Source organism: Tupaia chinensis, unplaced genomic scaffold, assembly GCF_000334495.1.
Source record: "Tupaia chinensis unplaced genomic scaffold, TupChi_1.0 Scaffold000066_1, whole genome shotgun sequence".
Classification (NCBI taxonomy): Eukaryota; Metazoa; Chordata; class Mammalia; order Scandentia; family Tupaiidae; genus Tupaia; species Tupaia belangeri.
Window position 1 is genome coordinate 5,747,338 of NW_006159525.1, and position 25,299 is coordinate 5,772,636.

Genomic DNA, 25,299 nt, shown 5'->3' on the forward strand with positions numbered 1-25,299 from the left:
GCGTTATTGTATAACTAGATCCTTCTTATAGAACAGTGATTCTCAACTGGCATGACTCTATGTATTAATGCACGACATTTCTTTCTTTTAGAATTGCGGATCCAAACAGCCTCTCAGATGGAGCACCAAGACCTGGAGGTCATATCACAAGGGGTGAGGAAGGCAAAGTTGCAGGAAGAGTGAACAGCCGTGGGAACCAGAGCAGGTCTGGACCGTACTGGAACTCCCGTGGACATGCGGTCCAGGAGGGGATGGGAAATTCAAATCAAACCTGGCTCTCCTCCTGGGCCCTTGGTGGAGTCATAACCTACCTAGGGATGGCACAAGAGAATGGCCCCTCAGTTGCCCAGAGAGGCCAAGCAATTAACATAATTAAGTAAAATGGCTGGAAGACTTGAGGTTGCCCTGGCTATGTGCCAGCTGCCCACTTGACCACATGGACACATAGGTCTGGCAGGGTGAGATGCATGGATTTTTCAAAAGATATCAGCAATGGAGCTTTTAGGTAAAAAAAAAATTAGAAAAGTGGAAACTATTATTTATTGGTTGAAGTGTTGTGAGGCTCTAACACAATTTTTCTCTGGGCCAGGGCCTTGTAGCAGGCTGCTATTTTAAGACTTCTGGTCTAAAGAGGAGATGAGAAGATGAGAACCCAGGACAGAGTCCCATGGCATTTATAGGGTTACTTGAGAAAGAACAGAGGGAAAACACAACCAGAAGAGGGAAAGAAACATCACTCCCAGCCTCACAAAGTAGATTAGGAGAGAAGATATAAGCCCTTGAGCTTCCATTTTCATCATAATCAGAAAAGCAGCAGTGACCATTCCTCATCAACAACCAAGGATCGATTCTTTAAAGGGAAAAAGGACAATAAAACTCCACTGCAAATTTGAAAGTTCAAAAAAGGGAGACTTGAAAAGCCATGTACGATATTACAGGGCATTCAAGAGGGATGCGCACAGATGAGCAGTCACCAATGGATGGGGACCACATCACCAGGGACCAGGTAGTGTCAGCTGAAAACCAAGAGAGAGGGGAGTGAGCAGGAGGTGAGGTGTGGCAGGGAGAAAATGAGACAGACTCTTCTAAAAAGCTTGGGAGTGAAGGGTAGGACAGAGGAGAAGATGGCCTGACAAAAAAGAAGCACAAACTCAAAGAAAATAGAGAGACGGATAGTGTATAATTGAGATAGACATGTCCCCATGACACTTCCTGTGGGCCAAAGAGCTTCTTGGGGCTTTAGCTCTAACTCATTTGATTCTCACAAAACCCTGTGCAGTAGATAACTATATTTAAGCCTAATTTAAAAATGAGGAAATGGAAGCATGGAAGCATACATAAGTGTTTTGATGACTTGCCTATTTATTTATTAAAAAGGGAGATTTCAGGTTGCTTGTATGGAGAGGGGAGAAGTTGGAAAAAGAGAGAATGAGAATTCAAGGGACGCATTCGAAGTCCTCTCAGTTTGAAAGAGATCATGAAAAAAATCCAGATAAATGTCAGGAGTCTCTGGAGAGGGAGGTGGCAAGAGAGAGCTGTGTTTTCTTCAGAAACATCAGGGAAGGGAAGGAACAAAATTAATGATATGAAATTGTTGGCGGACAGGGAAGTTGAAGGAAGAGAGTTAGCAGTCTCTTTGCTTTTATTTCTGAAATAAATCACACTGGACGTGGGGCTATGTTACTCCTGAGGATGTGATACAGACTCTTGGTTGTGGGAAAACTCAAATTAATCATAAAACAGGTCTTGGATTTTGAGGAGAGATTAATCATCAAGAAAGAAACCGAGGATGGACTATTTCATATCTTTGGGTTTCGCTCAAATATGCTTCCAACTCCACCAGAATATTGGAGCCATATGGACTCCTTTGTGACGCACCTGGTAACAGAGCCTTCCCAGGGAGGCTCAGCAGTCATGGTCCCCACTCTGATACTTGGAAATAGCTCTTGAAACTCGCCCACTGTCTGCCCTGCGTTTTAAGTATGGCATGCCTGCTCCCAACTGGGACCGTAAAAACCTAGTCCACCTCTCAGGATGGCTTATTTTTTAAAGTTGTGGGATGTAGAAGGAAAACAAAAAAAAACTCCCATGTAAAACAGAAATCCCTCCCCATGCATAATTTACATTATCCAGAACATGACAGGAAACACAGAGGGAAAGAATTTCTTCACTCCCGTCAGGAAAATGGTGGTGTCCGTGAGTCAGTCACTCCAAAACCTTGTGAGCACCAAACGGCCTCTGTTCTTGCTGCTAGTATGTTCCAACACTGTAGCTAGTTAGCAAGACGTGTGTCAACGTGAGTTAAGATGCTTTGAAAAATTCAGATTCTCAGGCCCCGCCACAGAATTTCTAATTCAGCATGTCTAGGTTGGGGGCTAGATTTCTATAATGTAATTAAACTCGTTGGGATTATACTTATAACAAACATTGTCCAGGAGTATCCATGAGTACAAAACCATATCCTGAATTGTTCTGGTAAGAGCTTGAAAGCCTGGCCTTCAGCATTTGCCAAAGTCACACTTTCTTTAACTGAAAGACTCAGAGAGTCTCCTTCATTGAGTTAGATGACTTTAGATCAACAAATACTCCACAGGGGCTCCCTGCACACGCCTATTCCAGCTTTGGGCTAGGAACAGAAATGAGAGGAGATGGTCTCCCATCCACAGTGTGGTAGGAAGATACATGCAGCACACATGTGTGTGCATACACACACATGCTCACACATGTACACACACACACACACACACACACACACATGCTCACACATGCATGGGCAGGAGCTATAATTACAACTATTCTCCCCAGGTTTTCAGGCCGATTATAGTTCAGAACTCTGGCCTATCATCTCAGAGGGTGTCACGCGACTCATCCTGATTAGTCAATAAATGCATGCTATGAGGGACACTGAGATGGGTGTCTAAGCCAAGTCTGCAGAGGAGACATCACACTAAGAGATACCAATAACCCAGTAACTGCCGGCGAGCTTGCCTCTATAACATGCCCAGTGCTCTTCTCCAATTCTCAAAATAATTCGACGAGGCAGTTTCCATTATGATATTCATGTTCAGATGAGGAAACCGAGAATTTGAAATAACTTTCCTCCTTAAGGTCATGTGACCAGCCTGTGGAAGAAATGAATCCCATATCGCTCCAACCCCTGCGGTAGGTTGAAGGCTTCTGCAAAAGAATACGCTGGGACTAGGTCTTAAAGGGAGAGTGAATCTGGGCAAGTGGCTGTCCAGGAAAGAATGCCAAGTCCCCTGAACATCAGCATTGCAGACCCTGTTACAGGCAGTGAACCAGGCCTATGGGGCACAGCAAGAGAGACCCAGGACAGAACCGCTCCTGGGGCACACCGGGAAGTGTGAGCTGCGTTCCCTGGACTAGAACCATGGGTGGTAAGTGGATGGGCCAAGATTAGATCAAGTCCTCAGGCATTCCCGGGGGGACTGAATATTGCAAAAGCATCAAATTATCTTGGTTGTGGTTCTCAATAGGGGCCATCTTGCCTCCCCAGGGGACATTTGACAATGTCTGGAGACATTTTATTGGTCACAACAGAGGGATCAGGTGCTACCGTCATGTAGGGGCTAGGGGTAAGGCCAAGGACACTGCTAAACTTGCTGCAGAACACAGGACAGCCATGCCACACAGAAGCCCTAAGTATCAATTCTGTCAAGGTGAGAGAAACGCGCTTTAAAATTTTTTGAACAAAGGAGGATAAGGCCCTGAAGCTAACCAAAAAAGGGCATTGCCAGCTTTGTGTGACCACGAAATGGGTTCTGGGTCTGCAGGCCAGCTACGGCCCTGATGACAGCCCCAAGATGCTGCTTCCTTCCGAGGCTCCACTTCATTAATGAGCTCTTCCTTGGGGGGCTCTCCTTTGCATAGTGCAACTTAGAATGCAGAAATCTTTAACCAGATGGGACTTTGTCCTCTGTTGTTAGGCTAGAATTATTCTGCTGGTGCCAATAATTAGCTTCTGTTTAATAAGAAGCCTTCTCTGGAGCAGAGACTTGGCTTCATTCTCCTGAAAGAAAGCTCTACTAGGGACGGTGGGAGTCATCTTTTCCCCAGACATGCACAGAAGTTAGCAGGACCAGGCGACTAATTGGTCCCAGGTTTTGCATATTTACATTTGAGACCTTTGGATGAACTGCTACTTAAGAAAAAAAAAAAAAAAAGAAGGATCAGTTTATTTCTAAAAGGGGGTGATTGATGGCTGCCAGTTGGGCATTCCTTCATTCTTGGCTTCCTCTTAGCCTCTGTAATAAGTTCTTCACTAACACCAGCTTGCTATTAAAGAATAGTATTCATCAGAAGCCAAGGAGACGAGGCAGGATTTGATGGGTACAATAACATATTTCAATCCACAGTGTCCTTTGTGTTCAACTCGATCTGTCACGTCATTAACATTTGAGGAAAAAAAATACACACACACACACACACACACACACACACACACACACACACACAGACTTTGGTAAATATTAATCAGAAACACAGCCCCTGTCCCTACTCAGGTACCCATTACTGGGCTCTCCAGGTGATATTGTCCAGCTAAACCTCCTCTTCGCTTAGAATACAAGTGAAAGGTCCTTTCTAGGGATTGCTTGTGTGCTCTTAGTGTTAAAGCTGAAGTGGTCTTTAACAGTGGGGAAAATTTCACTTTCTTCCTCTCTTTATCCACCCTTCCTTTATTTTTTTAAAGTTATTTATTAATTTCTTCCAAGAGAGAAAGAGAGAACAGCCCTAACAGAGTCCTGATGCCACGATCCACCTTCTGCCTCCGTTTGCCTCAGAGATCACAGATACGTGCATCCCTGTTGTACTCAGGGAGGTCCCTGGACATGAACCAGGAACCTTTCCATGTGGGTAAGCCTTTTAGCCCTGTTCATGGCGTCTTTATTCAGCATCCTTCTAGGTCTTCTGGGGGCTGAGTGTGAGTCCAGCTCTCCCACCTCACGCCTTCCCCCTGACTGGCCCCTTGATGGGTTATAACTTTGGCTGACACGTTCAGAGGACTTGAGACCTGCAGATTGAATGTCGCACCTACCCAACAGTCAACACACCCAATCGACCGTGGTTCACGGCACCTCCATATCAAGCAATCTTTTTGAACTCAGAAGTCCATTTCCTCCCACTTCAGATCTCATCAGACCATGCAAATTGCCATCAACCTTTCCACACTGGCTGAAGCAGGTCTAAGTCATGATCTCTCTTATTATCAGTGAAGTCATTAAAAGTCCATCAGATCAATTGGGCTCTGACATAACATTAAAAATGTTCTTGGGTGAAATCTATTTCTCTACTCCTATAACCAGTGTAAGTTCAAAGAGGCTCCTAATGAAATCTTGTCCCATCTGTGTCAGCTCCTCAAGTTAACAATGAATATTAAAATCCAGGTAGCAAGAGTTGGATTCATCATGGAACATCAAAATCTAAACCTGAAAGGCCATGCTACTGAGAGCTCTGTTCTCCATGCAAACAGCAACATTCACAGTGCCGGGGAGCTCAGGAATGAGTTTCCGTCACACACTTCCTAGAGGTCAAAGTTTTCCTGACAGGGTCGGGGGGGAAAAATGGAGGAAGATGATTTTCAACCAGGGTATTAGGTGCACTGATAAAAGTTATTCTACACTTTCATTTTGGTTCAAAACCAGGCCGAAGCTCCCTGTTTCTCTGACATATTGGACAAAATGTTTTCCCCAAACATTTTCTTTGTGGCTGCTCTATGACATTATCTTTTTTTCCTAGGTAAAAGCAATCAATGCAGCAATATGTATTAAGCACCTGACATATTTAATTTTGTGAAAAGGTCCTCTCCAAACTCTCCCCTAAACGTACCATTGGAAGTTTTTTCTGAAAAAGTCTTAGGGACTTTGTTGTCTGTTGAGCATGTGAGAAATAAAGAGAGAGGTAGAAGCAGAAAGAAGGGACACGGATTTGCTCAACTATAGGCAAATCAAATCAAATTTGGGAGGTGTGACCCTTGCATAAGAGCTTGTCACTTACTGCTTTCTACTCTTAAAAACAGGCCATTGTATCTTTTATACCAGGGTTGTTGACCTTTTTGGTACTTGACCCATAGTAAGAAACCTGTCTGAAATTATGACCCAGTACACAAGTGTTTATATGTACAAAGAAACAATTACTTCAAAACATTACTTCCCTTGCCCTGTGTAAGGTACTCAGCTCTATTGTAATCTAGTCTATTTTTTAAAAATGCTGGTCTTAACCACCAGATTGATTGCACTGATAGATCTTGATCCACAATTTCAAAAGCAATGCTCTATCCTAAAATACACGAGCTGCTCAACTCAAAACCCAAGACATCTTTTTTTTGTCCTAGCTGAATGACTTCTTTTCCCCACATTGATTAACATGGCAAGGGGATGGATGTGAATTATGAAATATTTGTGTATACCAGGATTTAAAATCACTAGTGTAGAAACAAAAACATATTTTCAGCTGAGAAGCTGTGCATACACTTCGAGTTTTATACAGGTTGTTCCTCCCCCGTAAATTATACCCTTCACTCTTGGCTGTTTTATGACAGGGATTTTTATCCTCATCCTTTTACCCTCCCATTTCTTTCTTTCTTTCTTTCTTTTTCTTTTTCTTTTTCCTTTTTCTTTCTTTCTTTCTTTCTTTCTTTTTTAAACTCAAGTTGGGACTATGTGACAAAAAAGTAAAAACATAGAGTTGATCGTCTCAATATTTCTAAGTAGGCAGATGCTTTGGTAGGCGTATAGACACAGCGACTCATCCCCAACCTAGGCACTTTGCCTGCTTTGCAATGATGCATTCAGAGCCTCAGATAGGGAAATTCTAGTGATGTTTCTTGAGCTAAAGTTGCACATCTATTTTCCATTATGTATCTAATACAGCAACCAGTTCCCATCAAAATGCAATGCTAGAGAGAAATGTTTCATTGCCTGGAAGGTTAGGTTCTGGAAACTCGCCATAACACCATTAGGTATTGAATAGAATTTGGGATACAGTGGGTTCTTCTTGGAAACTAGCCAAAATACCTAGTTATTTATTATCGCAAAAAAGAAGCCCTCATAGGGTTATTCCAACAACAAGGGCAAATTTCAAATGAGGTTTCAGAAAAAAAAAAAAAGGTATTTTCAAGCTGAAAATAGTAAACTTTATGACAGTAATCAATATTCATATATCTGGTTTGTACATTTGACTTTTACTCCTTTTTCTCATAGGAGAGGAAATGCTCATTTTAATCCCATCACGGATATGACCTCTTCAGGAAATTCAATGGGAAAACCATTTGAAACTCCACTTTGCCAAAACAAATTGATGATGATTTTTTTCAGCTCAATTCTTGTTTCAAATTACAAAGTATATTAGCAAAAGAAACAAAAGAGGTGATTACAATATGATTCAAGGGAGGATAATAAAAAAAGAGGAAGAAAGCCAACTGAAATGCACTGGAGAACTTCTGAGGAGTGGGTGGAGGTGTGTGCTTTCTACTCACTCTCAAAGGCTTTATATCAAGGATAGTCGGATTAAACAGATGCCTTAATTGTATTCTTTGAACCTCAAGAACACAGATATTTAAAAATGCAGAACATTTTCCTGGCTTCTACCAAGAAGAATGATGAGATATTAAAAGTCCTTATGATATTGGTTCTCCCAGAGATTTGCAAGGCAATAAGGAATAAATTGATGTAAGTGATAAGAAAAATCATTCCCCCCTCCTTTTTCATTATTAATGGCCAAATATTATTAAATCAATAATTTTGGTGATGATCTGAACAGGTTATTAAATATCATGAATTATTAACCTAAAAGTTGATCAGAGCTATGAAAATAATTCAAGTTAATGAGAATCTTGGATTTCTAATGAAATATCCAGTCATTGACAAAACATCTCTGTTAGGATTTTTGGAATGTGAAAAAGCAGAGACCACAGATGTCCTTAAGGAAGAGAACAGCATTCCTTGCTGGATTATAGGAAATTAAAAAACCAGATATCCATGATCCAAATAAAGGAAGGTTCTATAGACCACGAAGAAGCTGCCAATGACTGTAGGTTATTTGCTTTCCCCACCCTTACCCTTGTTTTGCTCCCCTCAATTAATATTGCACCAATTGTTTTAGAAAACTCAAAAAAATTGGGAAACAGCCATGGATTTGTCAAACCTGGGTGTGCCTCTGGCGAGAGGAGTCGGGCATAAAGCAATTAGTCGGTGGCTCTTGGCCAATAGCACTTGGTTGCAATTACTTTGCCTTAAGCAAGGAGTGTGTGGAAGAGTGTTTTGTACAGACATTATTCAATAAAAGGCAGTGGAATGTGGTTTCATTTAGAAGGGACAACGATAAAGGAGAGAAGGGTTGCAAGTGGGACCTGGGGAAGGCAAAAAAGGTTGGACGGGCTCTGGCCCTTTTGTGAATCATGGTTACCACCCTTGGGACCGCTGACACAAACAAACCATCCCAGCTGTCAGAGAAACTGAAGGCAAACAGATGCCCCTCACTCTGCATACCTTCTCCAAGGCAGGCTTCCTGCTTAAACAGGACCTTGCCAGAAAGCATTATCCCGTGGTAGAATTTCCCAACATTAAAGTGACTCCATTATTGCGGAGTTTAATGACATGTACTATTTTTTTTTTTTTTATCCATTTACTGGGGCATGAGCTGCATGTCTAATGGAAAAAAAAGTCACAGCTAAAAAGGGATTTAGACTTTCACAAAACCAGGCAAAGTGAGTCAGGACCTAGGCAAGGACCCAACAATAGGAATGCAAAGGAGCTTCCTTCTTTGGAAATGGAGGCAGGGAGGGGTGGAGGCAGAGGTCATTTGCAAAGAGGTTAAGAGGACAGGTCCAGGACCAGATTCTGCCAGTGCAAACGGGGGCTCCATCTTTTCCTTAGAGTATGAGCCTCCAAAATGAATCATTAGGTATACTTCCAATGGCCATTGGAATGCACATGCTTCCGGTGTGATTTTCAAGCCACTGGGTCTGGGACTCAAACCATGAAATTAGCCTTATGAGATCCAGCCACCTTAGCCACCATGCCACCTGCTGGCCCCAGGAATAAAGAAACTTTAATAAAACTATACCTAATACTTTCAGGTAGTAATGAGTACTATGAAAAAATAAAACATGAGATCGCAATAGCAAATGATCAGAGGAGAATCATGTTTATTTCAGATGTGAGGGTTTATGGAGTCTTCCAGGAGATCAAGTCTAAGCTGGAACTTGGAGATTGTACAACCATCAGAACAAGGAAGGAGAAAGAAGGCTCTTCTAAAAGGAGAGACTTGCAAAGGCGAAGGTGCTCCATAAGCATTGGATGAAATAGTAACAAGGTTATGACTTCTATTATTCCATTGAGAGTTGGGACATTCAAGACAAGCTTCTAGAAAAACTTGCCTTTGAGGGAAGCAGCTATACCCTTCATGCCTGATCCTCACTCAAAGGACCTCCATGCTACACCTGAGTCTTCCATTTTCCTTGCAGGTGCCTAGTCACCAGGGGGTCCTTCCATTACTTCTCAGACTGGGCCTGGAGACTAGGACTATTTGTTAAATCACAAGATGGCATTGGAGGTGGTCCAGACTCACAGTCAAAGGCTCATTGGTACTCAAACCATGCTAGTACCTAGCAGTCTTATGCTCAGAAGGGAATTGTAACCATCCAAGGACACAGAAAACCACAGCACTGGCCTCAAAACTGCATTCCTCATACTTCTAACTCAAGCTCTTAGCTATAGGATAAACGAAATAAATCAACAGTCTCATGGGATAGATCAGGAATAAGGCTGCAATAAATTCCATGAAACTTACTTGTCAGTGCCTTGCCTGGAAACTTCACTTCTTTTTGAGAATTAAAAAATATTATTGAATGCTGTGGAGATATGGCAGGAAAAAAGAAAGAAATTCCCCCCTGAATTTCTATCTAATTTTTGAAGAGGTTAAGTAACTGAAACCATTCAGTTTTGGGTGGATTTGCTCTAGGTTGGGTTCAAGTGGGAGAAAAAAAACCTTTCTTTTCCATTAAAAATTTACAGTGTTATGAACTTGAATATAGCATGAAACTGTTCATCCAGGTCATCTTTGGTTGTCGAATTGCTGGTTGCTAGCACAATGCATGAAGTAAACAATAAGTATTAGTTGAACGAATGAGTGAAGAATGAATGAAATGGCTTTGACTCCCACAACCTTGTTATGGGAATGAGGAATCGATGACATAGTTTTGACTCCCATACACGATAAGTACAATTCTTTGGGTGTTTCTTATGGGCTAAGTATTCTATACAGATGTCCTAATTTACTTCCTGAGACATAGATGCTGTCTTAAATTTTTAGGTGAGTGACTGAGGCGGAGCAACATTCAAGTCACTTGCTATTTGTTGAACTTGTGCTATGGGCCAGTCACACATGGCTGTAAGGAGCCCTTTAGGGGAGTCAGATTCCAAATTCTATGCTCTGAACCACTGGGCTCTGCTGATTCTGAACAGAAAATATTAGAAATGGAGTTTACCAGACTGACTCTGATTGAGCTTCCCACTGATCCCAAGGAACCTGGAAAATACGGAAAATGAAGACATGGGAAGAGAAATGATCCGGAGTATAGCCACCTCGTTGGCAATGGCGTATTCTGCCTGTCCTCGTGTGTGTTTCCTAAAGGCCATGCCATTCACGGTCTGGACTGTTTTCTATTCAGGCTCATAGGCATGTTCCTCACAACATGCAGGCTGAGATTTAGAGCAATGGTTTCCCATCTGGTAGCCAGACAATAGGACACGTTTTAAGCAGCTAGGTGGACATGCCGCAAGGATCCCTTGGGCCAGATTGAAACTGGAAATAGAGCAAGTGTGAGCTGAATGTCTTGAGGCAGCATTTCTGGGCTGGGAGATAAAGACCCAAGAAGATGGGAATGAGTTCCTGATCTCCGCTTGCATCAGGAAATCTGAGCTAATAGCGGCCCTCTGGGTATTATACCAGGCCTGGCACCTCACACTTTCCTAAACATGCTGGGCAATACCCCCACCCCCTTTTATGGGAAAAATCATGGGGCCAGCCTTGGGGAATAAAGGACAGCAAGAGAATTATTATTGTGCCCAGATGGTCATACGACAGTATTTACACCCCTTGGGTGGATTTAAATCAATAGTTCCCAACCAGGGGCAGTTTTGCTCCCATCCCTTACCTCCTCACCACTCACCAGCCCCTCCCACTCAGGGGGATATCTGGCAATGTCTGGAGACATTTTCAGACTGGGAGTTGCTGATGACATTTAATGTGCTCAGACCCGGAAAGGTATTATCCATCCTACAATGCACAGGACCATCTCCCCACAATAGAGAATTACTTTACTCAAAATGTCAATAACATTGAGGAAAACCTGGTATAAACGGTGATGATAATACTCATGAGCATGTTGGCACACAAAAAAATTAGAGCTGCTATTTATTGAGTGATCATGTCAGGCCTGCCCCTTTGTTAAATTGTTGTCATTGATCTCATGTAAATCTCACATTAACTCCCACACTTTCTTTACCTCACAGGAGGGAGAAACTCAGGCTCTGAGATGTCAAGGCAAAGGTCATAGATGAAGAATGTGACAAAACTGGGACTCAAACCTAGAGCCTTCTGACCCCAGGATTCTTGAGCACAAGATCGCACTGTATTCTGCTGAAGAGTTGACTGGGCCACTCAGGTTCTGAAGACCTTCCTAGGTTCATTGAAGAAGACATGAATAAATGAAGCCTTTGAATCTGAACTTGGTGCTCCAAGGTTGTCCAACACAGCCTGGAAGCTGCTCTTTTACTTTCTAGTAACCTCACCCTGGTGAACAGTATGGGTTGAATGAGTTGCTTGCCACTCTCAACTTGTAACCAGTCTCCACTCAACTGGAGACATTTTGGCTCCCAGAGCATATTTCTGATTGCCACGACTGGAGGAGGGGGATACGCTGCAGGCATCTAGTGGGTGGAGGCTAGGGATATTGTTAAAGATATTTTGGTGCATAGGACAACGCTCTCAATAAGGATTATCTGGGCCCAAATGTCAATGGTTCTGAGGTTGAGAAACCTTATGGCAGAAGGCAAAGTGGAAAATCAGGCCTGGAGGGAGTGAGCCAGCTTCTCACATAGTAGAAATTCGTTGTTGCTTTGCCTTGTCATCCATTCATTCTGCTTCTGATACTAGTTTCTGATCTTGATTTGAAATCCCAATGGAGACTGCCATCATTCTGGGGGAGGTAGCTGGCTCTTCTCAGCTCCAGGGTGGTATGTTCTGCACTTGACAAACCAGACCATCCCACTTCTCTGACAAAAGTGATTGGAAGAGCCATGAAATATCACAAGATAGTGGCTAGAACTTCTGTGACAGAGGCCAGCTTTTGAGGCAAGGCCTGCTCCCATGAGGACACAAAGTTGGAGATGCTGGTGGCCATCTGAGCACTGTGAGGACAGACACAGCTTCAGGATGGAGCCAACATAGTGAAAGTGAACCCAGGAATCTGAGAGAAATCGAGCCTCTGTGATTTATTCTGATAGGCCATGAACCAGCAACGCCTAAAGCAAACTTACCCTAGGCTTTTGAGTTACATGAGCCAGTAAGTTGCCTAATTTTTTAAGCCATTTTGAATTGGGAGTTCCTATACGCTTCCTTTGAAGTCATAACACAAATGCCTTTCACTGAAAACAAAATAAAAAGGTATCAACAAATTCTTTTCTGTCTTCTATAAGAGATTTCTTAACACAACATGTAAATCTGGGGAAAATTCTGGAAGGCAGAATTTTCCTAACAAAGGGATATCTAAGAGAACAGCCACTAGCTACTCATAACATGAGAAAAAGCTGGCAGCCCTGACTTCTAGACGCTCAGATATGAGCAGAGAGCTGTAGGTTTCATCTATCTTGTCAAGAGTCTGGTATTCTGGGAGAGCCATGGCATTTTTGACACCTGTTATAATGACATCCGTGATGCGGGTGTTCATGTCAGGCTCTCAGCAGACATGCGTGCAAGGTTAGCAGGGGTGTACCAGACGGGTGTATAACACTGCAGGGAGACAGGCCCCTGAATTCACTCTTGGGCTAAATTTCTGAAGTACAGAATTGCACCTTGGGAAGCCACCTAATGGAGTTATCTAAAGTGTTTCCTGGGGGGAAATGTTCCAACTTGCACAAATCAGGATCCATATACTGAAGTTTTACCATGTGCAAAAGCAGCCGATGCTGTTTAAGCGCTGTTGTGCAGTAGCTCTGGAAGTGGCCTACCAATCAGAGTTTCTAGTGGGTTCTTGAGCAAACATTAAGGAAAGTATTAATACTTACAAGATTGTTCTTAATGAGAATGGAAATGAAAAATAACTAGCATATCAAATTGGGATTTAGTGGCTTCAGTTGCCTCATATGAGCACATGGTTTCAACACAGGACCAGATACTATTTTCAGATTTGCAGGACAGACAATCTCTACTCAACTTTTAACTCTGCTGCATAGAGTGAATGCATCTAAAGACAACATGGTAATGAATGAACATGACTATGTTCCAATAAAGCTTTATTTACAAAAAACAGGTAGAGGGCCACAGCTGACCCAAGGGCTCTTGTGGCTTTCAAGCCCTGGCTCAATAGGAAACTAAGAAGAAAATTATAATACAAATGGTATGGAGACGTGGTTGAAATCCTGAAGTAGTTTGCAGAGTGTCAAAGTTTGGTGAAACCCATATTTAGTCCTGCGCTGTCAGTGCTATTCATGATCATGGTGATAATAAAATGTTGATCACATAGACTTTTATTTCACATGTATTTACTAAATGTCTATTATGTGCCATAATACTGTATGAAACACGTGATTTTAGTTATGAATAAGACCAGCATGGTCTCTGATGAAGTCTGTTAAGAGTTACGAAGAAAATAGTTACTGGTGGGAGAATAGGAAGGCTTCGCCAAGGAAGTGACATTCAGAATAAGTGAACCCTTAAGGGATGAGAAGAAACCAACCATGAGAAAGGCTAAAGGAGCAGCATACTGGAAAAGAGGGGAGAGGATGCGTAAGTGTCTTGAGGCCTGAAACTGTGTCATGCAAAGCTTGAATGGGGCTGGAGCCCAGCCATGGTGGATGGGGAACAGCAGTGCCCTCCATGCCAGATATGGAAGTATGGGTCAGCTCAGGCCACAGGAAAGACATGGGAAGCCATAGAAAGGTTTCAAGCAGAAGAGGGTCTTGGGCCAATTTCTACATTAATATAACTTACTTCTCTGTGGGCAATCAATGGACAGGCAGGAGAGTAATGGGGCAGAGATTCTAATCCCAAAACCAAGGCGACACTGCAACGAAAACATTCTGACATTGGGTGAGAAGTATTGGGTCTGATCTGTGCTAATTTCTTTGAGTTTTACTTGTCCCCTAATTATTCATTTAAGAAAATGTATAATGATATCCATTTTACAGAAGTAAAGTCTGATGAGCTGAGAGAGCCATGAAGATGCCAGGCTCCCATAGTTGGCGAGCCTGGAGTCAGGATGTGGCTCAGGTGTATATGATTCCAAGGGTCAAACTCTCACCTTCTATGCTACTAATTGGCAAACTACAGCCCCAGAGCCAAAACCAGTCCATCACTTGTTTCATAAACCAAGTGTTGGAATATGGCCATTGCAACTTGTTCACATCGTCTATGGTTGTTTTTCAGCTGAATCGCTACTACAGAGACCACATGACCTGCGAGGTTGAAAATATATACTACTTGGCCCTTTACAGAAAACGTCCGCCAGCCCTGGTCTATGCTGTACTCATGGGAGTTCTTTCTTGCCAGGAGAATGTCCAAAATAAACACATTGTGACTGCTTTACCACCAGTTCCACTGTCCAGCCTGTCCTTTATTCTGCAGCTTCTCAGAGTCTCTCCCACTCTGGTTCTTACACAGTATGTCATCTATTTTAATGTAGCATGTCCACATCATTTTTAAAAACATATAGCTATACACAAATTACAGCTGGGAGAGGAATGTTTGCAAGAGGGTTTCAGAAGGAGCTAATGACATGCATGTGATAGTCAGCGTCATTCAGGGGAATATTGTTTCCTTTTTCCCAGGGCTAACATCTCTCCCCCAGGTAATGCCTTGTTTGTTAGGCTGTCTTGAGGGAAAAATAGACTAGCAACCCACACACTTTCTTTGTCAAACAGATCACAGTCAACAACTAAGATGAGAAGACTCAAGTTGACTGACGAAATGCCAGCTGGTAGGAAGGGGAGGCATGAAATGAATCCTGGCTTTGAATTCTGGCTGGAGCTTCAATTGATACTTACTTGACTCAGTTTACACATGAAAAAATGGCGGCGAACACACAGGATGGTAACTAGGTTGACTTCCAATTCTACTAAGGTTCCTCTTTATAGAATTAGAATTGACATCAAAAGGCTCTCCCTTGGTGAACCAACAGAGCCATTGATTTTTAGAACACTCTGAATGTCTGAGCTAAAATGAAGTGCTTTATCCATGGTAGGTAGAAATGGTGTCTTTAGCAACAGTGCCTCATTTCCTCCTGGGAAGGGAGTTGTGATACTCTTGCTCCTCCAAAAATCCAACTTAAGGGAATGTATGTATCTTTCAATGCATCTAAAATGATAACCAAATTATAAAACCAAATGGGCAAAATCGGAATGTCAACAGATGATTTAAGTCATAGGTGACTTTAAAAAGTGATGCAAACCACCTTTTGAGCAAAGCGGTTTGAATCTATGGCTTTGCTATCAGCTAATGGGGCGATTTGCATCAGATAAAAAGAGGGGGGGAGAGGATACAAACATGAAAGAAGTAGCTAATGACCACACAATTCCTTCCAAGGGACTGTCTCTTGTAAACCTTAGTATATTCATGCCACCTTCGTCAATGCTGCCACCTTACAGGAATACCTCCTGCACTGTTGCTATCCTTCCTTTAAATGAACTCACTTCCGAAATAAATGTATTCAAACAATACATTTTCTATTACAACTGACAGCAAAAATCTAGCGATAATAGCTACAAAATCACCTGTTTGATGTGGCCCTCATTTCATATAAACATTCCACCTTAAAATAAATACATTACAATTAGATTGTTAAGAAGTTTTTCTCTGCACTGTTTTAAATGCCACTGTGGACTATCAGAGATTCATCTATTTTCCAAAACACTCTCCTAAGGGAATATAAAAATTCATACACGTAAACATTTTATTTGATATGGTAAGTATTTTACTATTTGAATTAAGTATTAAATGGTATCAAGTGTGTTTGTGTGTTTTGTTCTATTAAACCATGACATGTTTAAAACAAACCAGCAAACAAAATGTGGAGTAAAATTAGAGAAAGAATCCACACCGTCTTGAAGTTGAAGAGTGTGCAAACACAGCATTAGTGACTTCTTACCTCAACCAGAAGCTCAACAAAGCCTTTGTTTGTTCTGCAAATCCATGGCAAAATAATTGCTGTGAGTTATCTTAAGATGCTGAGGAAGCTGTTCCACGCACACCTGTGCTTGAGGGCTTGGCGTCTCTGCTAAGCAAGCTCCTGTCCATCAGTTAGGCAGGTGGGGAACTGGACACCCCAGCTTCATAGGGGTACTCACAGGGATTCTCTCCATTCTAATCCTGTGTCTCGATTCCATTCCTTAAAATCTTTTGATTGGAAGGAACCCCGTACCTTGTATCTTGGCCTTCAAACATCTGCACACCTGTGCTCTGTGGCCTCACCGCCAGCCTTGCTCCACTCTGCTCACTAACCTCAGATAGTGTCCTTCCTGGAGCTTCTGGGAGCTCCTCAAACCTTCCCCCAAAAAGCCTTGCTGTTTTCGTTCTGTAGGTTCTTTCCTTGTTCTTCTAGATAGCTTATTCTCACCCTTTGGGACTCATTTAAACTGTCGCTTCATCAGAGAGGTATCATATGGCCCTGCATCCTATGATCTGACTTTCTGTCTTCCTAGATCTTATTACTGTCTGAAAATCATATTTATTTGCTTAAACACATAGTGTCAGTCTCCCCAACTGGGCTGTGAGCTCCTCAAGGGAAAAGCTTTTCTTAGTCACTATTTTATCCGTGGTGCTAAGCATGGTGCCTGGCATGGAACAGATGCTCCATAAAGTTTTGTTGAATAAATGAATGGATTTATGAAGACCAGCTTTCCAAGCCTTGGAAAAATCCAGATTCATCACTTTACACTATAGAGCAAAATGTATATTTCCTTTTCAATTTATTTGCCTGCCTGGAAGTTGGAAAAACTCTGTTTAAAAAACCCTCATTCCTGTGCCTGTCACTGCTGGATTAAACAAGTTCACTTAATATTTTTTTCTCTGTGTGGGCTTTGCTTGGGCCCACAGATGTGCCACGTATGTTTTACGAGCTAACATTTATTTTAGACACTTTGGCCCATTGGACATGATCTCGTAAGCCTGAACTCTCAGCTGACACGCTGTTGAACATAATGGGGAGATTTAAAAAGGTATCACCGTGGAGCAGAGTGGATTGCAGAGTGCCAGGGGCGAGAAGGAGGAGGCTGAGATGAACCACAGAAAGCCTCATGCTGTTCTCCCTGGCAGCTGAGAGCCGCTGCTCTGCTGAGAGGCTCGGCACACCCCTCCCCAGACAGCCAGCCAGCGAAGAATGCAGAACAACCTAATTGCCATCCTTGGAACTCAGAGCTCCCAATAAACCTGGAAGCCGGACAGCAACATTTTACAAACAGAGCTGGAAGGTCTTCACTAGGTGAGCGGCCATGGAGCCTTCGCATTGCTGTGTGGTATTCTGGATGAAATCCACAGGCCTCAGAAATTCCAAAGCACTCTCGTTCTCAGACAGAGCCTTCAATTAATTACGGAAACTAAGTTGTTGCAGGCATAAATCAGACATTGAAAATACGCCATACGTCAATCTGTAGTGGAATTCATGTGGGCCGAAAGGAAGGCTTTAAAGGCTTTTGAAAACCATAAAATCCCCATTTAGATAGAAATCTTTAAAATTGTTAAAATGCAGTTATTCATTTGCACGTCCAGGGCAAAGTTGTCAATTCGTCAGAACAAAGGCACCTTTCACTTAACATTTAAGAACTGTGGAGAATTAACACCATTGGGGTGGAGGGCCCATGTGGCTATCCTCAATTCGATCAAAATAAAATATTCATCTAAAGCCAATTCTTTGCTAGCACTTTAAAGACAAAAACAAGTAGGGCCCTACAGGGCCTTGATGTTTTCCTTTATATTGCTCAACAGAACTAATCATTGCAATTTCATGCTGTGTTGATTTCTTCTATGTCTGTCTACCCCTAGGAGATTGGAAACTCCATGAGGGAAGAACCACATAGGCCCCGTTCACCTTTGACTTCCCAGAGTCTAATCCAGTACTCGGGAAAAATCATCCTTTCCCAATAAAAACTTGGTAAATGAATCAAATGAACTCCACTGTCTGCCCTTAAGAATTTCACTGTCCAGTACAAAACAGATGAAAAACTAGAAATTGCTAGAGCAGAACTAGGCCTAGGGTATTAGGAGACAGCAGAGAAAGTCTGAGTCAGCTTGAAGAGATGGGGCTATGGAATACTTCCAGAGGCTGATGGGCTAAAAAATAATGCCAGATGGAGGAATCCTTTGAGGAGAGGTATGGGAGTGAGAATTATTTTGTTCCTCTCGTCGGACCATTGTCCAAAAATTACTAAGGTGGCTTATTATCAAAATGGCAGGTTCAAAGTCTTTGGCCAAGCCAAATACTGAAAGCATTTACCTCAGATTTGATCCAGCCAGAAGAAACAGAGGTCCACGGCCAGTCCTAGGACAACATATTATCGTCATTTAAGTCTCTGACAATTGCCGAATCAATAGACCTACTGCCTTTCTCTACATAGCCGGAAGAAGCCACTAAAATATGTGTAAGAAAACAAAAAAGAAAGTCCCTTCTAAGAACTTCACTAAGAGCTGTAAATTCTTGTCAGTCTCAGTTCCTTTTATGTTGTCGTTTAAGAGAGGTTTTTGCTATAGGGCGCATGTGCTCCTGGAAAGACAGAGAGAGACGGAGAGACAGAAAAATGAGAAATCACCCCCCAGGGGGCATGGCCATGCTTTAATCTCTTCTCCTCTCAGGATCTTGGGTGCACACACACACACACACACACACATGCATCTGGTGTGAGTTTAAGCCACCAGGTCTGGGACTCAAACTGCAGTTGACTACGTGGGAGTCCAGCGACATAATCATTACGCCATCTGTTGGTCCCACCAGCCTCAGTTCCAGATCTTTTAACAGAGGAGCAAGTTGGTAGCACAGTTATGAATAAGGTTGTACACTCAAGAAAGAGAGAGGGGGCCCAATGATGGAATTAAAAACCTGATCTGTGGTTTTCCGAGTGCGTCAACAGCAGAAGACTGGGGGCTTGCATCATGAAGTCCAAGATCTAGGGAAGCCACTGTCAGGACTAAAGCATCCGTATTTAGGGCAAGGATCCACAGTGCGCAACTCCTAAAAGGCTGTAGAGATTGCCTCAGGGTTGATTTGAATTAACCGATTGTGCAAGCAATTTTCTGTGTTTGGAAAACTCTACTAACAAGGACATGTGCAGGTTTGGCCTTTGGAATTGAAGATTCTCCTGGAAATATCCCTTAGAGTAGCTCCTTGTTTACTTGGAAAAACACCCCAATCCCAAGCAAAAAGAATTTCCCTTTTCCAGTTGACCTCAATTCTTCTCTCCACTCATGCGAGGCTGTTTCTCAGAAAAGGGCACGAGGGTTAGTCATGTGAGAATCTGTTATCACGAATTCTCTTCCTGCAGATCACCACCCCGCTTGCTTCTTCACTTCCTTAGTGTCTACTCCTAGATCCCTCTCTCAGCAAATATCCCTGGCATCCTAGCTAACATGGAGGCCTCTGCTCTGACCATGAGCTCTTCTTCTGCTACTCCTTGTTTTATTTTCTTTTGGCACGCCCACCTAACACACTACACAGCTTACATATTCATTTGTGTTTTCTCTCTCCCTTTCCTGAAGTGGATATTCTTAGACAGGAACATTTGAACATTGCTACATCCCCAGTTCCTCGAGGACTGGCACAAAACACATCTTAAATATAGCGCTCCTCACTTCACATGGCATCCGAATGACCATGGAACTGCGTGAAGAGAGGATAGTTTTGAGACGTACGCATTTCAGCTAACGTGGCGCTGTGCAAGGCAAGGCCTGCCTATAAATAATTGTGTAGCTGGACGGAGCTGTCCCGTTCTTTCACTTGATGGGCTGGGCCACCAGGGACAGGTCGTTATGTGCCCTGTAATACATCATTCCTGACAGGGAATTCCTCCAACAATCATTTCTGAAGGACCAATGGATACTTTGGGGGCTAAGCTATTCAGGCCAGGCCATCTCTCCCTCAAGAACTACCCCCTCCTATGGCCTTTAACAGACTCCACCTTAAACATAGACAAGTGGACATAGCAAAGCAGACTGTCCAGAGAGAACCACACCTTTGGTATGGAGGATCTAAGAATCTGAACGAAGAGATGGAGAACCTGAAAGGAGGGAAGTCTGCAGGAAGGAGCTGAAGCTCTACCAAAGCCCTGCTCTGGGCAATTTTCCAATCCCACCCTCTGCATCAGCAGCTCACTCACTCTCCCTCAGTTCCAGGTCTATGCCAGGCTCCTCCTGATATCACCGTTTAGTTATCACTCGCTTTCCTCTGACGAGGGCATTCCTCCTGTCATCCAAAGAACCTTTACTGAAATAAGCAGTTGGCACCCAGCACTGCCCGCTGCAAAGATACCGAGACGGGGGACCAGCAGTTAGCGTAATTTCTATGTCGCTGGACTCCCACGTAGTCGACCGCGGTTCGCGTCTTCGACCCTGTGGCTTAAAACTCATGCTGGGCGCATGTGCGTGCGTGTCCAAGATCCTGAGAGGAGAATGGAGGAGAAGGGATTGTGGCGTGACCATCCCCCCTGGGGGGTGATTTGTCGCTTTCTGTCTCTCTGTCTCTCTGTCTGGCGAGCGCATGCGTCCTATAGCAAAAACCTCTAAAAAAAAAAAAAAAAAAACCAAAAAAAAAGAAAGAAAGTACAGTACAGAGGGAATTAGGATACCAGCCGGAGAAGCAGGGCAAGGAGGATCACTGCACCAAGCCTGGGCCACATGCGTGTGGGCGCTCAGTGGTCGGGGTGCTGGGAAGCATCAGCACAGCAGGAGAGGAAGACTTTGAGAAGCCTCCTGAAAGTCTGCCTGGCTCGTAGTTTGGTACTCGCAGCTGTGAGCACTGAATCCCCACCACTGGCTTAGTCCCGCAGGCGGAATTACTTGGACCCTTGGGGAGACTTTGAGGAGGCTTATCTCAGTCGTGAGTATGACGAAGTAACTAGGTTACTTCCTGCCCCTGAACTCCAGGGGGCATCGTGAGTAAGACCATGAGCTTGGGATCACTTGGGTTTAGTTCTGAACTTTGTTACCTACTCTGGAGAAGCCCGTGCCCTCTTTCTGGGGACTTAGTTTTCTTATCTGTAAAATGGGACTAATGAAATAATACCTAACATTCCATGTAAATGCAGGGCTTGACGTGGGGTGTGGCCTGTAAATATGTGCTCAGTAAATGACAGCATTGAAGCCCAGGGCTGGCCTTCATCAGAACCACGCTGCTCCTGCCACAGTCGCCCCTTCCTGAGTTTCCCCGTGCTTCCCTCGGTGGCCTGCGTCATGTTTCAGATTCTCCATGACATGCCGAAATTAGAAATAATGGCAAAATACTTACTGTTGCTCCTTAACAAACCCACTATGTGTCAACATACAGCTAAATAACTCATGAATGTAGGTATTGTTATCTCATTTCAGAAGCAAATCGAGGTACAGTGGGGTATAAACCAGGCTTGACTTCTGTTTTAAACATGGAATAGATGCTTACTGAAAAGGAAGGAAGGAGGGAAAAAAGGATGGAAGGAGGCCGGCAAAGGAATGAAGGAAAACAAAGGAAGAAATCACTGACTGAAACATGTAAACATAAAATTAAGAGTCAATCTTATTCAAAAAGGCCTGTCTATGATCAGGATGTTTATCAATAACCAAACAGGTAGAATTTCAGTCCACAAATTTGTCTTTTTCCTCCGTGTGGACTACAGTATCATTCAGTTTTAGCTAATGACATTTTTCTTCTTAAAATATTTTAGGTATTTGCCACAAGGCAGATACTCTTACAGGAGAGAGGCAGAGAGAGATAATGTAAGGGAAAGGGAGACTCCCCCTACCCCCCGAGGGGATGGCCAGACTGCAATCCCTTTTTCTCCATTCTTCTCCTAGGATTTTGGGCATGTCAAGCACATGTACCAGATGAGATTTTCATGCCACCAGATCCAGGACTCGAACCACAGTCGACCCTGTGGGAGTCCAGCACCTTTACCACCACACCACTTACTGTCCTCACTAGTGACATATTCTTAAGTTGAATCCCAGCATAACCAATGCCAGAACAGTGCAAAAGCTCAGTGGGAGAAAAAACAAAAAACAGCAAAACTAAGCCAACTTGATGCCTAAATTGCTTCAAATATTCTTTAATACAATATAATTCCAGCACAAAAATAATTCTGAGAGTTCTTTGCAATTTATCATAAAGCAATTTAACCAATATGTAAATACTTGTTCTTGATTCCAGGGCCCAAAACGCACCAGAATGACTGAAATGAAAATCTTTGGAATAATTGCTGCTGTGTATTTTGCCTTTCTGTGCTTTTCCTGGGTGGAAGGATTTTTGTAGTTATGGAAATAATATTACTACTTAGGACAAAGTTGATTAATGTTTATTCTGTGGTAGGCATGATGAAGAACACCTTAGCTATATTATCTTATTTAACTTTTAATAATATTTCAGTGTTTTTTTTTAAACCAGAGAAGACTAAAGAATAAAATAATAAAGAAGGTTTATGATTTTAACTGAGATAAGTCAAACATTAAAAGACAAAAGTTAAAAAAAAGCAATAAGTGCTTACTGGTAAAAAATGTATATAGAAAGGGGAGAGAAATGATATTAAAAAATATAGATATCAAAGCAACCTGCTATTACCTGTTCTCCAAGGTAACCACTGCAGACAAGAGGGTTTTTGTTTGTTTGCTTTAATTTGCTGGAGGGTATATGTGCTAGCCACAGAGAGACAAAGAGAGAGAGAAAAAGTGAGAAATCACCTCCGGTGGGGATGGCCATGCTACAGTCCCTTTTCCCCTGTTCTCTGAGGATTTGGGGCATATACCCAAATGTATTGGACAAGTTTTTCAAGCCTCTGGTTCTGGGACTAGAACTGCGTAGTCGGCCATGTGAGATCCAGTTGCCTGATGCACCATGGCACTGGCTGGCTTCAGACTGGAGGCTTTTATAATTCCTTCCAGTAAAACAAATGATACCAAATTTCATACGATGATCTCATTTGAATTTTTTAAGAATTATTTACTTTATTTATTCATTCATTTATTTTAATGTGATCAGAGAGAGACACACACACACAGAGAGAGAAGGAAAACGAGAAAGTGAGCTACCAGGTCCGGGACTCGAACCGTAGTCAGCCATGTGGGAACATCCACATGCCACTTTCAGGTCCCCATCTCATTTGGTTTTACTCTGCTTCAGAATCATATGAGGTGAGTTCGATTGTCATGTCCAATTTGCAGATGAGAAAATTGGGACTTCAGTCCATTAAGTATTTTGCCTAATGTCTCCCAGATGAGAAGGCTAGTGTTGGAACCTGGGTCCACAGGGGTAGCATGTGACCAGTCTGTTTGACTTCGAAACCTGTTCATTCTTTTCATCAGGAAATTTGATCACATCTTCTGGTCAATTTTTGGCTTCCTGACATGAGCAGCAATAGAAACGAAATGGGTGCAAAAGTGCTAAGTGTTGGCGGGGATGTGGTGAAAAGGGAACCCTCCTACACTGTTGGTGGGAATGTAAACTAGTTCAACCACTGTGGAGAACAATATGGAGGTTCCTCAAAAATCTACAAATAGAACTACCATTTGATCCAGCAATCCCACTTCTGGGTATTTACCCGAAAGACAGGAGAACGCTCAGTCAGAAAAGTGCTTGCACATCAATGATTATTGCAGCATTATTCACAATTGCCAAGACATGGAACCAACCTAAATGTCCACAAACTGATGAATGGATTGGAAAAGTGTGGTATATACACTCTATGGAATACTACTCAGCCATAAAAAATAACAAGACCCTGGCATTTGATAGAAAGTGGTCAGATATGGAGGATCTATTGCTGAGTGAAGTAAGCCAGGCTATGAAAGAAAGATATTGTATGTATCCACTCAATATATACCAACTATCTGCAATCTATGGTAGAGAGCGAAAAATTGGAGGACATAAAAGCAGTGAAGGTACTTAATGAGAATAGGACAGTGTGGAATGGGGAGGACATGTATAGTATTCTCGACTGGACTGGTTTGAGAAGTATTTCATGATGGGTAAAGTCTTTTTACAAGCAAAATGAGAAATAGTGATTGACTGTTTTAAAAAATAATTAGAATAATAATAATAATAATTGGGAAAATCATAGAAAAGATACTGAATGTTGAAGCGGGGAGATTAATGTCTCTGTATTGACTGACATGCATGACATTCCCTTTTAAAAAAGCAATGTAATACGCTGTAAAGTTATATGTCATCCAATGTAATATAAAGAAGATTATGATGATAATAATAATAAAAAAAAGAAAATGGGTGCAGTGGACAAAGGACCCGCAGCTTTGGTAACATGGGCATAACCAATATAAATGTGCAGCTTCAAAACCAACTCTTTGCCAGCCTGTGGCACTATTTACAAACCCACAAAACATGAGCCTCGCTTGGGAAAACATCCTGCTTACTTGCTTAGGGGAAAGTGGCACCTTTAGTGGAATCCAGTACAAATAGTGTTGCCAAACGCACTTAGGGGAGGGTTGGCCCACACAACCCTCTGAGATAGCAGTACTGAGGGCCGATCCTCCGCCTCACTGCAATTTAACCTGGCACACCCTGTTTCTAATATCCCTATCAGAGAACAATCTGAAGTTTCGTGAAACTATCCAATACAACATTTAACAAGATTTGGCATGGACAATTTATTAGGAATTACAGCTTTAAATACCCAGTGGTTTCACATAATGGATTTTGTGATTTCATAGATGAAAGCACAGGATTTTCACCCCCACGAACAATCAACTCTCACCAAATAGATTTTTACCATTCGGGTAGCCAATCATTTCCAACGTTTGCAGAGTGTGCTTCGCAGCTGCCATTTTGGGGGAAGGCCATGTGTGGGGGAGCAATCGGCACAGGAAGTCCTTTAGTTA

At 42.6% G+C, this 25,299-nt stretch overlaps 1 protein-coding gene across 3 annotated transcripts in view; it reads right to left on the bottom strand.

Moving 5' to 3' along the window:
• TSHZ2 (teashirt zinc finger homeobox 2) overlaps nucleotides 1–25,299 on the bottom strand; it is a 520,012-nt gene that overhangs the window by 365,175 nt on the left and 129,538 nt on the right. The gene's annotated exons all lie outside the window — the stretch shown is intronic.